This window comes from Populus euphratica, unplaced genomic scaffold (assembly GCF_000495115.2).
Source record: "Populus euphratica unplaced genomic scaffold, PopEup_1.0 scaffold42.1, whole genome shotgun sequence".
In the NCBI taxonomy this organism is placed as follows: domain Eukaryota; kingdom Viridiplantae; phylum Streptophyta; class Magnoliopsida; order Malpighiales; family Salicaceae; genus Populus; species Populus euphratica.
Window position 1 is genome coordinate 754,680 of NW_011499903.1, and position 11,712 is coordinate 766,391.

An 11,712-nucleotide genomic window follows, 5' to 3' on the forward strand; every position below is an offset into this window, starting at 1 on the left:
TAACCATTAAATAATACAAGAGATTGTACTGCAACCCTTTGGGTCAGTAGCAGTGAAGCTTAACGTTCTTGAATGAATCAAGATCTTATGTAATAGAACACAGAAAAAATGAAATTTAAAGTTACCTCAAATTATTAATTCATCAATGGTGCTCTTCTGAAACTCACCATGTGATGAAATAGGTCTGTGCTCTGCGTCATCCGTTGCTGGACAACAAACTTCAAAATGATATAAAAATAAAAATGGTGTACTTACGAGATTATTTAAAGCCAGACCAGCCCATGATCACAAGCTTTCTTAATCAATAATCAAATGGTACTTGGAAAAAAATTCTATGTGAAATTATAAACTAATAAAAGTTTCTCAAAACAACGGTCAAATATTCCACTTTATTCATTGTACTCAAATTGAGATGCGGTCTTCGTTGCCTTTTGGTTTCATTAACTTCGTGATAAATTATGTATCTTCTAAGTTTGTTTCGTTTAAAAAAATATTAAATTGTTGTTTTTTTAATACTTTTTAAAGATTTTGATTTGCTCAAATTAAAAAATGAAAAAATAATATATTTTAATATGAAAATATTTCTTTTACACACATTTAATGACAGAGAACAAAAAAATAATTGTTAGAGCGTAAAATTGATATCGTTTAATTCAAAATTATAATTAAAAAGAATCCTGTTTATTCTAAAAATTTAAATTATTAAGTTACATGTTGGAATAGTTTATTTGCAAGGTCACCGAATCAACTCAATAAAATAAACTAAGCTATAAAAAACCATAACTCGTCATGGAATATTTCTTTGCACAATGTGAAATCAAACCTACAGTTTCACTGCAAGGAACAAATATAGCGGCTATTCTTATTTGTTGTGTTTTTAATTTTCACTACTTCAAATACATTCTATTCCTTTATTTTTGTATTTTAAAAAAATTAAAATTTTATTATTTTTTTACTAAAAATTAATATTTTTCGAAAAAATTAAATTTTTTTATTTTTTTACTAAAAATTAATATTTTTTGATGTTTTTGAATTATTTTAATGTGTTAAAAATAATTTTTAAAAATATTATTTTAATATATTTTTAAATAAAAAATATTTTAAAAAAATCATTATCGTAATTTTAAATACGCGTGAATATTTCATTGGTCAATGCGATTCAACAGAGTCAAAATCTAGCCACATGGGATGTTCTCCTGGTACACAACGCCCCTCTTTTTTAATCTTCTTTGATTTTTTTTTCTTCGAAGACTCTTTGGGCTAAGCAAATTCTTAGGTGAATCATGGGGGCTTGAGTACATGCACGTATTGGGAGACCCACATGGAGACATGTGAGCTGCACAAGGGATGGTCAGGCTCAGGACGGGGAAGGCAGACTTGTGAAACCATGGATCCCTCTCTGCTACACTCCGTAAGAACAGCGGGTCAAACTTTCCATAATTTTGTGTCTCTCCAAATGGTCCACTGAGTTGTTTTTGAAACGAAAGCATCAGAGAGACTCTTTACAGTTCATCTTGTTGGCTCCATTTACGCAATTACCTCATATATCGAAACACAAAAGTGAAGGATGACGCTTGAACTTGGCTCATCTCTTGTTAGCTACAGTTTACTTCCTGTGCAGGTCATCAATGGCTGGTAAAATATACTACACAGCTCTTTACTATAAATATATATATAGTTCTTACAGTGTCAACTTGTGCAGTTTACCCCTACCTAAAAAACCCAGCCTGGTAGGAGTGCTGTATTCATTCAACTATAAATCAACTAGGAGCCCAACACTTTTAATTTAAGTTGGGTTTTTTTAAAATAAAAATAAAAAATTAACCTGATTTAGCTATAAGACAACTCAACAAATTAACCCATAACTTAAAAAAAACTTGGTCAAAATTTGATTTTTATTTTTTTCAAAACAAAAACGTTTTAACCTTTGTTTTTTAAATCAAAATTTGATTTGATTTAACCTATTCAATTCATGACTAGAACTTGAAATGGGTCATGGATCTTTAAACCATGGATGCACCAAGACAAATGGGTGGTGCCCCTAGAGCTAATAAATTGGGTAATTAATTCACAAAATTAAAATAAATAATGAATTAATATAATAGTTAAAAGTTTTGACAAAATAGCACACTTTATTTTATAACGACAACATTTAAAATGATGTTGTGATTTGAAACTACAACAAAATTAAAATTTCATTGATGCAGCTGGAATAATGGATGATCGGAGCCTTGGCTGATGACTCTGAGATTCTTAGCCGGTAAAAAAAAAAGCCTAAAGCACGATTCCATATCGAGTGCTTCATCATTGATAGCAATAAACTTGGCCCACAACATGGGCTCGTTGATACTTCTAGCCAGTACAACTTTCATATCAGCATGAGCCCAAAACATGAGGTCAAGCAAAATTTCAGGACAGTTCTTTTACATCGAATTTGATGCAGGATTGACAGGCCTTACTGTATCCGATAAACACCTCAATTTTTGTGAACAATATTGATTAAGCTCCTTATACATGTTCAACTAGCGTTGGAATGTCCGCAGTTTGCCTTAATTGGAGTGAACTGGAAACATCCTTACCTCCCTATGCAAAAGGGTACTTTTATTCTTAATTTTATGTTTAAGTTGATTTAAAAAAAAATTGTTTTAAATTTTGAATTAACTCATCAAGCTGTAATTTGACTCGCTAGGTCAGGCTCGAGATTGACATAATTGGTCTGAGTTTTATCACTATTGTAGTCATATCCGAGGAAAAGCTGCAAGTGATGAGAGAACACCAAAATGGCAGAACTATTTAAAAAAAAAGCAACATCAGCCTATATATAGGCCAGAAGGGACGGAGGAAACAAATAGAAGATGAAAACTGAAAAAATGTTGCCACAACCAAATGAAGCTCATAGACCACCGAACAATCCCAGACCAGCAGCCAAAGAAGGAGAACCAGCACATTACAGGAGACGAGAACAGGGCAAAAACTAGATTGGATAAACATAACCTGAAAACAAGCAGCTTGAGATATGTTAAGGAAATATTACCTTGATGGTTTTTGCTTGGAAATTAACTTACACTCCACCTTTGATCAAATCGAAGAGCTTGCTGGACATATTTGGCATGCAACAGTAGAGAAGAATAGTCATATATTTGCCGATGCAGCATCATCAAGATTCCCATAAAAAAGGACCCTTTGGACTAAAGGAGGTGACCGTATACCACCCCTCTCACTCAAGCCTTAAAGTTTGTGAATCTTGATGATGCCGCATCCGCCAATGTAGACTGATGGTCTTGATGATCAGATCGACCTTTCCATGAGTATTAATGGACCAACCCTGACCCTAAGCGAAAATTATAACGTATGAAGCAAAAGTAAGGAAAAGGAACGAATATGATTAATGGCATAGTAATTAAAGCAAATACCCACCGGAATAAATCATTGTGAAGCTATATAGGAGAGTCCCACTAGCTATAGGTTAAACCGAGGGGGAAAAGGCAAGAATGAAAGGCAAAACTCACGAACTGACCGCCAAAAGTCTTGTACCTGTTTGTCCTCCCCATATACTTGTATTTTTAATTTAAAAATATTTTCGAAAAACATCATGCATAATATTATTATTATACACACACTTTAAAAAAAAAAAGAAGTTACGCTGGAGTGGTGGCTTTCAGGATTGATAAGAACAAGCCGATATGCCCTGGGTTTAAGGATGAGCAAATACTTTATACGAAGACACGAAGGATTAGACAGGCGTTGTGTGTGGATTGGAGGCGAACACAGAGGTATCAGACCCCAGATATCAAATGTTGCTTCCTCCAATGATTTTTGGATTCTTGCTTATCACGCATGGCTTTTCAAATGCTTTCAATTTAGACCCAATCACTTTAAATTTACTGTGGACCTAGCAAGATCATTTAAAGATGAATAGACGTGCTTGACGACATAATTATTTTTTATTAAAAAATAAAAAGGTTCGAATTTAAAGAATCTTAAGTTCAATGCCACTTTAATTCCATATATATAAGCTACATCCTTTTTTTTTTCTTTTTTTTCTTCTATATATATATATATATATACACGCCTCATTTTTTATTGCATTTCACTCAAAGTGAATATCTTTAAGTATTTCTCCTCAAACGTGAATCTAATCATTTCATCTTCAGACAAAACCACCTCTGTTACATAATAAAAGAAGAAGAAAGCCTTGCCAATTGGTTATGTTGTATTGATAAAACTAAAATAGATACAATGTAACAAGACAAGGAGTGAAACACTTGAGAATTAGCAGACAATTAAAACTCATATGCTGACGAGTATTTGTAGGGGAATAAATAGCAGCTGCTGGAGTGAAGGAATAGATCCTAAGAAGGTGAAGCTATAGTGAGGTTAATTTGCCCCTCGATAAGGCCATTAAGCAATTGATCTTTAATTAGTTGATATATGACAAACCAAAATATCTTTGTAAATAACTTTTTGAATGATAAAATAATAATTAATTTCAACATGATTGCTGTAAATATAAAAAGCTGGATTTGAGACAACAACAAATACACCCACATTGACATACCATAGAGTAGGAGGAGAAGGTACAAAGATACCATTACCAAGTTCATGAACTAACATTCATATCTTGTATAATTTTGATGTTGCTTATGCTATAAAATGATATTTTGCTTATATATTTTTAAATAAAACAATATTTTAATTTCAAACAGGTTCTTAAAGATTTATAATTAGAAATATTGAGTGGAAGAGGGCTTTCAAAATCATTGAAAGAAGATGAAGATGATATTGTGGAGACATGTCTCCAAGTAAAAATTATAACATTAGCTTTGAAAGGCTTTGATACCATGAAATAAAAAAAATAAAGTTTTGCCAATATAACTGGTTCTGTTGTATTTGCTCATTCATGCCAGCGTATAAGAGTCAATGAGTTCATCCTGCAAAATTATTACTCATATTAAGAGTAGGTTAAAATATCTCCTCGGTTTCATAGCGGTTGCCGATTTAATATTTGCCATGGCAATGCAACTTTTGTGTTTTAAATGAGAGCTAATTTTGTTTTTTTATTTATTTTATAAAAATTAAGTATAAAATAATATGAAATTATATAAATTTTAAATTTAAATGGCTTTTACTTGAAGAAATATATTAAAAATAAATAAATAATATCTTGATATCTCAAAGCTCTTAAGTTAACATAGTGGTAACATGATTAATTTTGCTTTTGGCCAAGTAATTATTATTATTTTTTTAATTTTAAAAAAATAGAAAAAAGAAAAAATTAGTAAAATGGAAAAATTTAACAATGAAAGAGCATTTTTGGAACAAAAAATTACAAAATCAATGATAGTCAACACCAATTAAATAATTAATAATTTTTACTGTTTTTAATTTTTTTACGCTACAAGTTCGACTGGATAGTCTCATATCAACCTGCACGTTAATTTAGATTAAGTCTTCTCTTCAAGCAATTTTAAGAGCTCACTTCACACACCGGCTTAGTGTTTTTAGAAGAATTTAATAAGTTTATCTTAATGGTGTGAACTTAAACATTAAAAGATAGAACATATTTTATTAATCATGGACCGACCTTTAAAATCAAAATTAATTAATTATTTTTTATAAACTAGAAGTGCTAAGTTATAATCAACTCTGCTATAAGAAAATTTTTTCTTCCGGTGATAATGTTCGATTTCTTCCCTCCATGCCATGTGACTTGGATCCCCCTTCTTTGACCCTTTTTATTTAACCAATCTTGAATTCTGATCTCAGTCGCCGGTTACTATGACAGACTTTTGGGACCTCGGAACTGTTTACAAGGATTAAGATGTATGAATTCATTAAAATCTTCGCAGAAAAATGGTAAGGTGCGTCTGTAGCTCAGAAAGGTATCCATATTCAGTCCAAATCCCAAAGACAATTGAAGTGAAGCGCCTTTCTTTCATACGAGGAAAGTGACATAGTTGACATGGTACGTAACCTTGCTGCTAATTATCGGTAACGAAGCGTATGCACTGCGTGTAAAGGCAAAGACAGGCCATGGATGCTTTTCCTTGTATAATGAATATTTTAGTGGGAATACGACGGTGGAGCTTAATTATTCATGTTTTAGATTTGTTTTTTATATGTTATAAATTTAAGTTTTATAAATTTCAGAAATATTAAAAAATTATATAATTATTAATTTTAGAGTTTATAAAATTAATCAAATATATATAAATTAACTAAATATTTATATTAATTAAAAAAATAATTAATAGGGAGGAATCTGTTTAGTCGGCGTAATGGGAGGGCTTCGTCAAATCGATAGCCTGGGACTGTTATGTCAATTATAAGAGTGCTTCCTTCGGTTTTAGTCAAATAGCAATTTGTACGTATTCTCTACGTAAACAATACCACTGACGCGCTTAGGGTTTTGTTAATGATGGTTAATTTTAAGGCACGGTTGCACCGCCTGCTAGCGTTTTCGGCTGCGTTAGTTTTTCGTCGGTTGTTTTATTTACAGTGATAAATTAAATTGTGTTTTAATTGCAAGTTACATGAAAAATTTAAGTTTAAAATGTAATTTTTATATAGTAGTTTTTATATTTTTTTAATTGAATTTTATAAAAATTTATAAACTTTGTTTGTTTTTTGGTTTCAAAAGTATTTTTTAAAAATTTTAAAAATAATTTATTTTTTATTTATTTCAAATTAATATTTTTTGATATTTTCATATCATTTTGATAAGTTAATATCAAAAATAATTAAAAAAATAAAAATATATTATTTTAATTTATTTCCAAATAAAAAATACTTTGAAAATAATACAACTATATTCTCAAACATAATTATCATGCATTTTATACATATATTATTTGGATGAAGATATTTTATTTTTTTTAATATTTATATGGGAACACGCCTTGAATTATTTGTTATTTGGATGAAGATTTTTTATTTCTTTTTCAGCTTTAAAAGTTCACTCGTTGCTCGATCATGCAAATGGTAGTTTATCGGTAAGCTCAATTTTGTAGCGGCAGGAGGGAGAACGTTGCGGTTGGACGAGACACTGCTCCATATATCATGGTTCGAGGGCTCAAATTCTCATATATGGTGTAAATATTATTCATTATACCTGGGGCTGTAATAATTCTTACGGATAAAATTAGTGGGATTTACCAACTGTTTTCATGTTGAGTGTAATATTTTTACGAAAAAGAAGCGTATAATTCTCAATAATTACTTCTTTTATTAGGGCCGTTTGGAAGCATGTTATATTTGTCCAGACTTTACAACTCAACATTAATTGTTATCTGGTAAAGCTAAAAGTTAATTAAATTCTTTTGCAGGTGGGCTGATTAACGTATTTAGTTAATAATAATTAGTTAGTTAAACTGTCAATTTAACTTTATAAACTAAATTGTTTTGTTGATTCAAGGTTTTTCTAGAAAAGAACCGTAACTGTGCACTATATAGTCAAATTAACTGTCAATTTGGTTAGAACTTATGATTAAGGTAAAAATATTTAGTCCAGGATCAGATATTCCACGGTAATATTTTCATACATGCTCAGTAATTTATTCCATAATCGTACTCATCAGGACAACTTTACTTGTATAATTTGACATTTTTGCGTATAAAAAATTATGATGGCAAATTACTTAATTGTTGGTCTATAGGTTCCTGGTCATGGGCTGATGGGAATGGCACTGATGCTGTAAGTTGGTTGGCTGGAGTTGTGGGCTTTTTCCATGCCTGGAACACTCTCCCGGGCTTGCTTTGTTAGGTTGAAGACGCTTGGATAGCAGGAACCCTAAGAAAAGGAACACTAGTAAATAAAATTCTATAGGTGGTCGAAGACTCTCAGACGCCTTGCAAATCTTATGTTTCAGTATTCATTTACTTGATAATTTCTAACACCAAAGCCAGATGAACAAAGAATGGCAATGTAAATAAACCTAAAACTTCAATCAAATAAACAAAAAAATGGCAATGAATTCAGTAAAAAAAAAAAACCCACAAGAAATAATTTCTAAGATACTTTTTCCACGTTTTCTTGTAGTGCAATTTCTTGCCCAACTAATCCATGTTTTACTGCACTTGAGAAGATTCAGCTAGATCAACCACCAGGCACTCTCATTCACCTTTCCATGCTATACGTACGAAGTCAAATATCTAATTAAGTTGTTAAAACAATAATTAATTGACTTTGTAGATATTGGACATAAGTTCAGAGAACATTAATGGACTTTGTAAATACAATTTCAAATCCAGGAACAAACCATGCTTTGAATGCAGGTTGAGGTGCATAATCATATTGTTCATGAAGACAACAACACATGCATGTGATTTTCTCAGTGCGAAATTAGGAATCCACTCAATTTTAATAATTTATGTCAGATAATTAATTAAAAGCAAATATATCTTCAAGAATCTTTGAGTATTGATCACAATGGACGACAATCTCTGTTGATCGACAATGAGCAAGATACGAAGGTCCTGCAAACTCCCCAGTTTGACATGTGTCATTCGAATAGTCTTCTCTTATATTTTCTCCATCAATGGCGAACCAGTCTCTCTTGCATGCATCGATCGGACCCGTGTAATTCATGATCCGATGCAGCACGTCACCGTTTAATTTAATACTTTAATATATAGATATCATAGACTGAACAGTCAATCATCTGCGGGTTCTTTTAGTGCAAGTGATCGCCACGTATACGGGGCCTGCTTCTGGTTCCAGGAAGAAATAAGATTGCAAGTCGAAAAGGAAAGGCTAGAAACTAGCAAGGGACGAGATCTTTCCAGGGTCCAAGCTTGGGGTGTATAGGTGGCTAGCATTAGCGGGGAAGGAGAGACTTACAGGGGAGAGGAAGAGGGCACGTGGATTAAGGATATGCTCATCAAGGCCGGTGTAACCACGTGAACCGTTTGGTGCCTCTTTAGGCCTGCGCCACCACACGTGTGTTAGCTTCTGCCAAGCAAACACCGAAACACGTCAAGTTCTGTGAAAACATTTATACTTTTTTTTTTTAAATCGAAAAGATTCTATCATCACCCCGTCATTTAAGGTGTTCTATATTCCGATTTTTTTTCTGTTCGGTTAAAATTTATTGAAAAAATATTTAGGAAATAATATGATTTAAATATAATTATATTTTTTAAAAATTAATTTTATATATAATTGATATTTTAAAACAGCAGTCATTTAGTTATATTTTAAATAGCATATCTTTTACAATTTAATTAATCTTAGCAAAATCCACTCAAGAGTTTTTGAAGGTTTAATGATCAAAAATAAAATTGAATATCTAACAAGCAAGAAAGAAGAATAAGATAAGGTGATGTGACAGTCAAAAAAAAATGAGTCAATGGAAACATATTTAAGATTTGTCTTTGACATACTTTGTATTATTTGAAAAATCTAAACAATATAATTATAATTGTATATTAAAAAATCATTAAATAAAGTTGTGGTTGACTCTATGTTAACCCCAAGTCAAACCCCTAATTAATTACAATCTTGATTTTTAAAAATTTAAAAATATAATTAGAATTATTTTATTGAAATTTTTTTAACAATACTAGATGAGTAAGAAATAGAGCCTCAACGTATATCCTATAACCTTTTTTTTTCTCTTATACCACATCAATTTTTTTCTCAAATTATTGCATCTTAAATCTCATGACAAAAGACATGAATTTGAAATAATCAATCTGTGTCTCTGTATTCTAACAAGTATATTGTTACATTATAGAAAAGTTAATTAAATTTAAAATAATACAATGATATTTGAAATAGAATTATGATAGTGTTGATGTAAGTATAGCTAATTAATCTTAAATATTATTGTTGATAGTATATACAAGAGGGATATTGTCACAAACCTAGCTGCAAGTAGTAAACGTTAAACGAAGTTATGTTGTAGTTTGATTTATTTCATCATAACTCAAATTTCATTCAATTATTTTATATATGAGTGGTGCTAAACATTAAAAAAAATGACGATAAAAATATAAAAATTCATAAAAGTCTTTAGATTATTGATTTGAAATTAAGGTTATATAAATTTTATTAATTGTGTATTTGTTAAGAGTTTTTATCACATTTTTTTAATATTTAACTTTGCTTTTCATAAATAACAGCAAGATATTATAACATAAGTTCAATGAAAACTAATGGAGATATCATATGCCAAGCCACAAATCTTTCTTAATCTCCTTGTAGTTCAAGATATGAGTGGGAATGTATAGGAATTGTAGTTATTTTTTTAAATGCAAAAAGAAAATTACTTTATTGTACAGCTGGCTTCCCATTACAATCCGGTCAAGTGAATCATTGTCGTTGGCAAATGTTTCAAGCACATCGCCGCCATAAAGCGAAGACGGTGCTAATTAATGCGGCTGGTAAGAAAGAACAGGGCAAGTGTTTGCCCTAGTAACGAGGTGTACAAGTTGATACAAGCTAATTCATTTTGATTTAATTTCTTTTTAAAAAGTAGATCATAATATTGTTTTGGAATTTCTTTTTAAAATTAAATTAAGTTGTGACCAGATCATATATATAGATTTATAAAACTAATTGGATTAAACCTGTCAATTGCAAGTTGATTTTTTTAGAAAAAACTTAGTTTGGTTCATAGAAAATTGAGTCCTAGATCAATTCATCTAGAGGATTTGATTTTATATCTATGGGTTAAAAGATAAAAAATGATAGAAAAAAATGACTTTCTTGTGTATGCTATAATACTACACAGCATGATATGTGCATTTTATTATCCAAAAATAAAAATTGAAATAGCAATAAGAAGGGGTGGGGGGTTTGAAGAGAAAAGACAAGAGGAAAGCGAAATTGAAATAGCAATAAGAAGGAGGGGGGGTTGGGTTTGAAGAGAAAAGACAAGAGGAAAGCTTGAAACTTCATTTAAGAGTTTAAATTTTATACATGAAATCGTATTTCTTTTTTATATGATTTTTAAGTAAGTTGATCATATCTTATTTTAAATATCAACTTTTATATTTTCAACGACAGGTCATTTATATATACTTTATTTTAAATATTAGTTTTTGTTTTTTTATAGATAGATTTATATTGTTCATCCAATCAATTTAAAATATTTTTAAATTCAATCCTTTTATTATGTAGAAAATATTTTATTTATTATTCTTTGTTAATGACATATCAACTTATTATATAAAGAACTTTTGAGACCATATGAATGATCAAATAACATAAAAAAAATATAAATTAATAACAAAGCTCAACAACGGAATTAAGATCTTGCATAAAGAGAAAAGCATAAAAAAACCAGAGACTTAGGTCCCGTTTATTTGTTGGAAAGTAGTTTTATTTTGAGAAGTGAATCCTGGAAAAAGTAAATTTTAAGAAATTAAATTCCGGGAAAGCATTTTCCGATGTTTGGTAGTGTAATAGAAAATAAGTTGGAAAATACTTTCCAGTGTTAGGTTATGTTATGAGAAATAAGCTGGAAAATAATTTATTAATGTTTTATTTTTTTCAAATTTATTAAAATAATAAGGAACAAATCTTACAAATTAAAAGGTTGAATGGGAATGAAATTGAAAAAAATATAATTTCATAAATTATCTTAAATAAAATAAATAATAATCAAAATAATAGAGATCAAATAAAAAATAAAAAAATTAAAAGATGAAAAAATTAGAATAATAATAATTAACATTTCATAAATTATTTCAAATAAAATAAGTAACAAT